The sequence below is a fragment of the Suncus etruscus genome, chromosome 18 (assembly GCF_024139225.1).
Source record: "Suncus etruscus isolate mSunEtr1 chromosome 18, mSunEtr1.pri.cur, whole genome shotgun sequence".
Taxonomy (NCBI): Eukaryota; Metazoa; Chordata; class Mammalia; order Eulipotyphla; family Soricidae; genus Suncus; species Suncus etruscus.
The window spans coordinates 5,724,951-5,734,967 of NC_064865.1; the positions used below are offsets into that span (position 1 = coordinate 5,724,951).

The 10,017-nt window shown below is 45.3% G+C and overlaps 1 protein-coding gene across 1 annotated transcript in view; it reads right to left on the bottom strand.

Moving 5' to 3' along the window:
- Positions 1-7,825, bottom strand: part of ENPP5 (ectonucleotide pyrophosphatase/phosphodiesterase family member 5) — a 16,720-nt gene extending 8,895 nt beyond the window's left edge. Inside the window, exon 1 of the mRNA XM_049765507.1 lies at positions 7,695-7,825. The gene's annotated coding sequence lies outside the window, so the exon portion shown is untranslated. The remainder of the gene's footprint in view (positions 1-7,694) is intronic.
- Between the last annotated feature and the right edge of the window lie 2,192 nt (positions 7,826-10,017).

The window sequence follows — 10,017 nt, forward strand, 5'->3', positions numbered from 1 at the left end:
AGAGGGAGGGAGGGAGGGAGGGAGAGAAAGAAAGAAAGAAGAAAGAAGGAAAGAAAGGTCAGGTGGTGGCGCTAGAGGTAAGGTGCCTGCCTTGCCTGCGCTAGCCTTGGATGGACCGCGGTTCGATCCCCCGGTGTCCCATATGGTCCCCCAAGCCAGGAGCGACTTCTGAGCACATAGCCAGGAGTAACCCCTGAGCACCACCGGGTGTGGCCCAAAAACCAAAAAAGAAAGGAAGGAAGGAAGGAAGGAAGGAAGGAAGGAAGGAAGGAAGGAAGGAAAGAAAGAAAGAAAGAAAGAAAGAAAGAAAGAAAGAAAGAAAGGGAGAGAGAGAGAGAGAGAGGGAGGGAGGGAGGGAGGGAGAGAAAGAAAGAAAGAAGAAAGAAGGAAAGAAAGGTCAGGTGGTGGCGCTAGAGGTAAGGTGCCTGCCTTGCCTGCGCTAGCCTTGGATGGACCGCGGTTCGATCCCCCGGTGTCCCATATGGTCCCCCAAGCCAGGAGCGACTTCTGAGCACATAGCCAGGAGTAACCCCTGAGCACCACCGGGTGTGGCCCAAAAACCAAAAAAGAAAGGAAGGAAGGAAGGAAGGAAGGAAGGAAAGAAAGAAAGAAAGAAAGAAAGAAAGAAAGAAAGAAAGAAAGAAAGAAAGAAAGAAAGAAAGAAAGAAAGAAAGAGAGAGAGAGAGAGAGAGAGAGAGAGAGAGAGGGAGGGAGGGAGGGAGGGAGAGAAAGAAAGAAAGAAGAAAGAAGGAAAGAAAGGTCAGGTGGTGGCGCTAGAGGTAAGGTGCCTGCCTTGCCTGCGCTAGCCTTGGATGGACCGCGGTTCGATCCCCCGGTGTCCCATATGGTCCCCCAAGCCAGGAGCGACTTCTGAGCACATAGCCAGGAGTAACCCCTGAGCACCACCGGGTGTGGCCCAAAAACCAAAAAAGAAAGGAAGGAAGGAAGGAAGGAAGGAAGGAAGGAAGGAAGGAAGGAAGGAAGGAAAGAAAGAAAGAAAGAAAGAAAGAAAGAAAGAAAGAAAGAGAGAGAGAGAGAGAGAGAGGGAGGGAGGGAGGGAGGGAGAGAAAGAAAGAAAGAAGAAAGAAGGAAAGAAAGGTCAGGTGGTGGCGCTAGAGGTAAGGTGCCTGCCTTGCCTGCGCTAGCCTTGGATGGACCGCGGTTCGATCCCCCGGTGTCCCATATGGTCCCCCAAGCCAGGAGCGACTTCTGAGCACATAGCCAGGAGTAACCCCTGAGCACCACCGGGTGTGGCCCAAAAACCAAAAAAGAAAGGAAGGAAGGAAGGAAGGAAGGAAGGAAGGAAGGAAAGAAAGAAAGAAAGAAAGAAAGAAAGAAAGAAAGAAAGAAAGAAAGAAAGAAAGAAAGAAAGAAAGAAAGAAAGAAAGGGAGAGAGAGAGAGAGAGAGGGAGGGACGGGAGGGAGGGAGAGAAAGAAAGAAAGAAGAAAGAAGGAAAGAAAGGTCAGGTGGTGGCGCTAGAGGTAAGGTGCCTGCCTTGCCTGCGCTAGCCTTGGATGGACCGCGGTTCGATCCCCCGGTGTCCCATATGGTCCCCCAAGCCAGGAGCGACTTCTGAGCACATAGCCAGGAGTAACCCCTGAGCACCACCGGGTGTGGCCCAAAAACCAAAAAAGAAAGGAAGGAAGGAAGGAAGGAAGGAAGGAAAGAAGAAAGAAAGAAAGAAAGAAAGAAAGAAAGAAAGAAAGAAAGAAAGAAAGAAAGAAGAGAGAGAGAGAGAGAGGGAGGGAGGGAGGGAGGGAGAGAAAGAAAGAAAGAAGAAAGAAGGAAAGAAAGGTCAGGTGGTGGCGCTAGAGGTAAGGTGCCTGCCTTGCCTGCGCTAGCCTTGGATGGACCGCGGTTCGATCCCCCGGTGTCCCATATGGTCCCCCAAGCCAGGAGCGACTTCTGAGCACATAGCCAGGAGTAACCCCTGAGCACCACCGGGTGTGGCCCAAAAACCAAAAAAGAAAGGAAGGAAGGAAGGAAGGAAGGAAGGAAGGAAGGAAGGAAGGAAGGAAGGAAAGAAAGAAAGAAAGAAAGAAAGAAAGAGAGAGAGAGAGAGAGAGAGGGAGGGAGGGAGGGAGGGAGAGAAAGAAAGAAAGAAGAAAGAAGGAAAGAAAGGTCAGGTGGTGGCGCTAGAGGTAAGGTGCCTGCCTTGCCTGCGCTAGCCTTGGATGGACCGCGGTTCGATCCCCCGGTGTCCCATATGGTCCCCCAAGCCAGGAGCGACTTCTGAGCACATAGCCAGGAGTAACCCCTGAGCACCACCGGGTGTGGCCCAAAAACCAAAAAAGAAAGGAAGGAAGGAAGGAAGGAAGGAAGGAAGGAAGGAAGGAAGGAAGGAAAGAAAGAAAGAAAGAAAGAAAGAAAGAAAGAAAGAAAGAAAGAAAGAAAGGGAGAGAGAGAGAGAGAGGGAGGGAGGGAGGGAGAGAAAGAAAGAAAGAAGAAAGAAGGAAAGAAAGGTCAGGTGGTGGCGCTAGAGGTAAGGTGCCTGCCTTGCCTGCGCTAGCCTTGGATGGACCGCGGTTCGATCCCCCGGTGTCCCATATGGTCCCCCAAGCCAGGAGCGACTTCTGAGCACATAGCCAGGAGTAACCCCTGAGCACCACCGGGTGTGGCCCAAAAACCAAAAAAGAAAGGAAGGAAGGAAGGAAGGAAGGAAGGAAGGAAGGAAGGAAGGAAGGAAGGAAGGAAGGAAGGAAGGAAAGAAAGAAAGAAAGAAAGAAAGAAAGAAAGAAAGAAAGAAAGAAAGAAAGAAAGAAAGAAAGAAAGAAAGAAAGAGAGAGAGAGAGAGAGAGAGAGGGAGGGAGGGAGGGAGAGAAAGAAAGAAAGAAGAAAGAAGGAAAGAAAGGTCAGGTGGTGGCGCTAGAGGTAAGGTGCCTGCCTTGCCTGCGCTAGCCTTGGATGGACCGCAGTTCGATCCCCCGGTGTCCCATATGGTCCCCCAAGCCAGGAGCGACTTCTGAGCACATAGCCAGGAGTAACCCCTGAGCACCACCGGGTGTGGCCCAAAAACCAAAAAAGAAAGGAAGGAAGGAAGGAAGGAAGGAAGGAAGGAAGGAAGGAAGGAAGGAAGGAAAGAAAGAAAGAAAGAAAGAAAGAAAGAAAGAAAGAAAGAAAGAAAGAAAGAAAGAAAGAAAGAAAGAAAGAAAGAAAGGAGAAAGAGAGGGAGAGAGAGAGAGGAGGGGAGGGAGGGAGGGAGGGAGAGAAAGAAAGAAAGAAGAAAGAAGGAAAGAAAGGTCAGGTGGTGGCGCTAGAGGTAAGGTGCCTGCCTTGCCTGCGCTAGCCTTGGATGGACCGCGGTTCGATCCCCCGGTGTCCCATATGGTCCCCCAAGCCAGGAGCGACTTCTGAGCACATAGCCAGGAGTAACCCCTGAGCACCACCGGGTGTGGCCCAAAAACCAAAAAAGAAAGGAAGGAAGGAAGGAAGGAAGGAAGGAAGGAAGGAAGGAAGGAAGGAAGGAAGGAAGGAAAGAAAGAAAGAAAGAAAGAAAGAAAGAAAGAAAGAAAGAAAGAAAGAAAGAAAGAAAGAAAGAAAGAAAGAAAGGGAGAGAGAGAGAGAGAGAGAGGGAGGGAGGGAGGGAGAGAAAGAAAGAAAGAAGAAAGAAGGAAAGAAAGGTCAGGTGGTGGCGCTAGAGGTAAGGTGCCTGCCTTGCCTGCGCTAGCCTTGGATGGACCGCGGTTCGATCCCCCGGTGTCCCATATGGTCCCCCAAGCCAGGAGCGACTTCTGAGCACATAGCCAGGAGTAACCCCTGAGCACCACCGGGTGTGGCCCAAAAACCAAGAAAGAAAGAAAGAAAGGAAGGAAGGAAGGAAGGAAGGAAGGAAGGAAGGAAGGAAGGAAGGAAGGAAGGAAGGAAGGAAGGAAGGAAGGAAGGAAGGAAGGAAGGAAGAAAGAAAGAAGAAGGAAGAAGAAGGAAGAGAAGGAGAAAGAAAGAAAGAAAGAAAGAAAGAAAGAAAGAAAGAAAGAAAGAAAGAAAGAAAGAAAGAAAGAAAGAAAGAAAAAAAAAAAAAGAAAAAAGGAAGGAAGGAAGAAAGGAATATGATTCACATGCATAAACTTTCAGAAAGCCTTAGATTTCATTTTTATTTATTTGTTTATTTTGGTTTGGGGGCCAAAACAGGCAGCACTCGCGGTTTACTGTGCTATAGCGCCGGCCCCATTTTTTTTGTTTTGTTTTTGTTTTTTTGAGGAGGTTTTTGAACCAGACCAGATGGTGTACATGGTTTACTCCTGACTTTATGTCAGGGGTAAAAAAAAAAAATAGATCGCTCCCGGCAGTGTTGTGGGGTCACATGATGTCAGGAATGAATATCGGTCATGGGCCACATGCAAAGCAAGTCCTTATCCACTTTACCATCTCTCTCACCTATGCACCTGTTATTTTCAAAAAGACAAAGGCTTTTTGCCTCATTATGTCAGCAGCATTACTAGAAAAAAGTGAAGAACCAAAATTGGTTTCTTAGGGTCTGAGCAGTGGTACAGTGGGTAGGTTGTTTGCCTTGAGCATAACTGACCTGGTTTTAATTCTTGGCATCCCATAATGGCCCCTGGAGTCAACCAGAATTGATCCCTGAACACAGAGCAAGGGGAAACCCCTGAGCACAGCCGGGGTTAAAGAATTAAGTTTCTTTGGAAAGATACCCCTTCAGTAACAACTATTGAGAAAGAGGAGAGAGAGGAAGGAGGGAGAGAGAGAGACAGACAGAGAGAGAGAGACAGAGACAGAGACAGAGAAATATCTGTCACAAAGGAAGGCAGTGGAGAGAGGGGAGGGAAACTGGGAACATGGGTAGCCTGAAATGTGCACTAGTGTTGTACTTTGTATGACTGAAATGCAATTATGAACAAATGTAAAAATAAAAGAATAACTGTATTATGAACAACCTTGTAAACCAAGGTGTTTAAATAACTAATTATTTTAATAATATCTTTATTTAAGCACCATGATTACAAACATAGTGTGTTTCAATCGTAAGAAGTACACCCCCTTCTTCACCAGTAAAAGTAATTTTCAATCAAGAAAAATAATTGGGGCCCGGAGAGATAGCACAGCGGTGTTTGCCTTGCAAGCAGCCGATCCAGGACCAAAGGTGGTTGGTTCGAATCCCGGTGTCCCATATGGTCCCTGTGCCTGCCAGGAGCTATTTCTGAGCAGACAGCCAGGAGTAACCCCTGAGCACCGCCAGGTGTGGCCCAAAAACCAAAAACCAAAAAAAAAAAAAAAAAAATAATTGACTTCCTAAAATGATGAATTTGTGACATTCAAAATTAATTGTGAAATACAATCTGCATTCAATTATTAAAAAACAATGCAAAATCTTATTATTTATTTATTTTTTTTTGGTTTTTGGGTCACACCCAGCAGCGCTCAGGGGTTACTCCTGGCTCCACGCTCTGAAATTGCTCCTGGCAGGCATGGGGTACCATATGGGATGCCGGGATTCGAACCACCGTCCTTTTACATGAAAGGCAAAACGCCTTACCTCCATGCTATCTCTCTGGCGCCACAAAATCATTTTTAACAACTAGATTCTAAACTAAAAACCAAATTTTGAAACAATGTCGAACTTCCTATGATAAAATGTGCTAATATTTAATCTGAGTAATAATACGTATATAAAGTTGTTTTCAGGGTAAATGTCTTTTGGACCAAGGTTGTTATTTTCTCCTGCGTATAATACTAAAAAGTTTCTATTCTATTTAGAAAAGCTAACAGGCAAATTGGATAAATAATACGTGTGTAAATTGTCACTTGTAATTGGACTTGCATGAAACAAGCAGAGATATTTTTCTCTCCTTTTCCTGTCTATTCGTCAACAGTCAACATGTATCTAGAATGAAGTTTAGCAACTTCCTATTTCAAAAGACATTTTTAACTTTCAAAAAGACTTCTGCATTACTATAGGCATTGGCAAACAAAAGTTTTTTTTTTTTTTTGGCATGCTTGCTTTGCTTCCATATACTCGAGAGCAATGATTCTGTTTTTATTGTTTTTATTTATTTATTTATTTATTTATTTTTGGTTTTGGGGCCACACCCGTTTGATGGTCAGGGGTTACTCCTGGCTAAGCGCTCAGAAATCGCCCCTGGCTTGGGGGAACCATATGGGACGCCGGGGGATCCAACCTCGTCCTTCCTTGGCTAGCGCTTGCAAGGCAGACACCTTACCTCTAGCACCACCTTCCCAGCCCCATGTTTTGTTTGGTTTTTTTTTTGGTTTTTTAACCATGATTGCACCCTACCTGAGCATTACTTAAACTTGAAATTGTTGTATATTGGTCTCCAGACAGTGGTTCAACAATAACTTAACCACTTCTGAAGTGGCAATAGTCATTTCAATTCTGAAAGGAACATTAAATAAGAGAAAGAATTCCCATAAGAAAATACAAATACACTTTTTAACACATCTGACTGAGGGTAGTGGCTACTTTATTTGCTTTCCTACCATGCACCAAATATAAATTAAGGCTAAAAAAAATAATCAACTAGCTGAAACATCTGATTCCCCTACTAAAGGAACTGGTAAACAGGTCAAACCTGCTTCCCTGGGACAAAACCAAACAAGAGGCTGAATGGAAAGGAATGTTTGGCAAGAAGAAGCCACAATATCACATCAGGAAAAGTAATAACCGGGAGAAAGGAGGTGTGGTGTGGTGTGGTGTGGTGTGGTGTGGTGTGGTGTGGTGTGGTGTGGTGTGGTGTGTGGTGTGTGGTGTGGTGTGGTCTGTGTTTAAGAAATCTCTGATGTTTTTCTTTTCTTTTTTCCATGCTGGGAATGCTAAGCTTACGAGTAAAAAGACGTGTGTGTGTGTGTGTGTGTGTGTGTGTGTGTGTGTGTGTGTGTGTGTGTGTGTGTGTGTAAGAAATCTCTTAATTTCTTGCTTTTTTTTCTTTTCCTTATGTGTGTGTGAGAAATCTTAATTTCTTTCTTTTCTTTTCTTTCCTTCTCCTGTGTGCGTGCGTAAGAAATCTTAATTTCTTTCTTTTGTGTGTGTGTGTAAGAAATCCCTTAATTTCTCTCTCTCTCTCTCTTCTCTCTCTCTCTCTCTCTCTCTCTCTCTCTCTCTCTCTCTCTCTCTCTCTCTCTCTCTCTCTCTCTCTCTCTCTCTCTCTCTCTCTCTCTCTCTCTCTCTCTCTCTCTCTCTCTCTCTCTCTCTCTCTCTCTCTCTCTCTCTCTCTCTCTCTCTCTCTCTCTCTCTCTCTCTCTCTCTCTCTCTCTCTCCTCTCTCCTCTCTCTCTCCCTCTCAATTTCTTTCTTTTCTTTTTTTCCAGGCTGGGAACGCTAAGTTTAAGAGTAAGAAGTCCCAATTCTGGGTCCAAAAGTCCAGTCCTGCCCTCCTCCCCCACCCTCACCCCACTTCCAGAGCCCAGTGCTGGTCCTCGGGAGGGAAAGATGCCAGAAAAGGAAAAGGGGCCCCGGTGATGGCTGGAGGAGATGTGTCAGGGTAAGGCCCAAAGAGGAAGAGAAATGTGTCGCCCCATTTTCTCCAAGAAGATTCAACACTAGACTCTGGGAACTGTCGCAAAGCAAGAGGCGTGTTCCCAAACACCCCATGTCCCGCCCGCTGAACCCCCAAAATGCTGGGAAGGGCAGCAAAGTGGGACAGTGCCAAGGCCAGGAGGCTTTGCACCCCGCAGTTAGGACCCGAGTTCGGTCCCGGGCCGATCGCTCCCCTGACACTTACCCTTGCAGTGATCCGATCAGTCGGGTGGCCCGGAGGGGATCCCCTCCAGATGGACCGAGCCCAAAGTGGGGGGTCGTGGGGGGACGGGGCAGCCCCTCGATCCCGCAGCGGCTAACCGTAACTGGGTCCCGCCGAGCACCTGACCTGCAACGCCTCCCGCCTCCTGCCTCCCATTGGCTGCTGCGGAGTTCTTCCTTTGCTCCAGATGGCTGCAAAGTCCACTTTCCCCAGGGCTGCTCCGCCTACAAGCGTTGGAGGAAGCTCTCTGGGTGAGAGCTGAGAGAAGGGGAACCCAGGGAGGGAGCACTGAGGGGCAGAGGACCCAGGCCCCCAGGCACCCTAGAAGAGATGGGGAGACTCTAGACCCTGGGCCCAGGTCCTCCTCCCAGCCTCATCACAAATCTCTCTGCTCTGCATGAATTCCTTTTCTATCATCTATCTATCTATCTATCTATCTATCTATCTATCTATCTATCTATCTATCTATCTATCATCTATCTATCTATCTATCTATCTATCTATCTATCTATCTATCTATCTATCTATCTATCTATCTATCTATCTATCTAGTTTTGGGGCACCTGACCTGGGCCGAGATTCTCACTCCAGCCTCATCACAAATCTCTCTGCTCTGCATGAATTCCTTTTCTTTCTATCTTTCTATCTTTCTATCTATCTATCTATCTATCTATCTATCTATCTATCTATCTATCTATCTATCTATCTATCTATCTATCTATCTATTTATTTGGTTTTGGGGCACCTGACCTGGGCCGAGATTCTCATCCCAGCCTCATCACAAATCTCTCTGCTCTGCATGAATTCCTTTTCTTTCTTTCTTTCTTTCTTTCTTTCTTTCTTTCTTTCTTTCTTTCTTTCTTTCTTTCTTTCTTTCTTTCTTTCTTTCTTTCTTTCTTTCTTTCTTTCTTTCTTTCTTTCTTTCTTTCCTTTTTCTCTTTCTTTCTTTCTTTCTTTCTTTCTTTCTTTCCTTTTTCTCTTCTCTTTCTCTTCTTTCTTTTTCTCTTTCTTTCTTTCTTTCTTTCTTTCTTTCTTTCTTCCTCCCTCCCTCCCTCCCTCTTTCTTTCTTTCTTTCTTTCTTTCTTTCTTTCTTTCTTTCTTTCTTTCTTTCTTTCTTTCTTTCAATCATCTATCTATCAATTTATTTATTTATTTGGTTTTGGGGCACCTGACCTGGGCCGAGATTCTCATCCCAGCCTCATCACAAACCTCTCTGCTCTACATGAATTCTTTTTCTTTCTATCTATCTATCTATCTATCTATCTATCTATCTATCTATCTATCTATCAATCATCTATCTATCTATCAATCAATTTATTTATTTAGTTATTTGGTTTTGGGTCACCTGACCTGGGCTGAGATTCTCATCCCAGCCTCATCACAAACCTCTCTGCTCTGCATGAATTTCTTTTCTAGTTATGTATGTATGTATGTTTTTGGTTTTGGGGCACCCAGCAGCGCTCAGAATTTACTCCTGACTCTGCACTTAGAATCACTCCTGGCTGGGGTCATATGGGAGGCTGGGATTCTAACCACCTTCCATCCTGGGTCAGCTGTGTGCAAGGTAAACGCCCTATTGCTGCGCTATCTCTCCAGCTTCTACTTCTTTTTCTAGACTGGAGAGAGAGACAGAGACAGAGAGAGACAGAGACAGAGACACAGAGAGAGATAGAGACACAGAGAGAGAAATACATAGAGACAGAGACACAGAGAGAGACAGAGACAGAGAGAGATAGAGACAGAGACAGAGATAGAGAGGAGAGAGAGAAACTAGGCTACTTGTGCACTTTTTTTTATTAGAAGCTGACCTTATCAGTCTATCACAAGTTGTTGGGTTTTAATTTGTTTTGTCTTTTATCACAGGGTTTTGCTCTGAGATATTCCTGAACACTGAGGATGATGTCAATAGAAAAAGAATTTCTAATTTTAAAATTTTTTTGTTTGTTTTGGGGCCATACTGGCAAGTGTTCTAAACTTACTCCTGACTCTGCACTCTGGGATCACTCCTTGCAAACTCAGAGACCATACAGGTGGAGTGCTGGGGGATCTAACACAGGTGAGATGTATGCGAGGGAAGTGTCCAACCTGCTGCACTATCTAGCCTCAGAGTGGCCCAATGTACTCGAGAACTCTCCAATTTTACTAAGTTGGTTGAAGATAAAGTTACTTTGCATTTAGAGAAACCGAACAGCTCCTAGAAGGGAACATCTAGGCCCTAAACTCTTCCAGCATAGTTTTCAAATATTCTGTAACACTATTAATTTCAGAACTCATTTCTCCTTAAGAAGTCTCCGATTTTATCAAT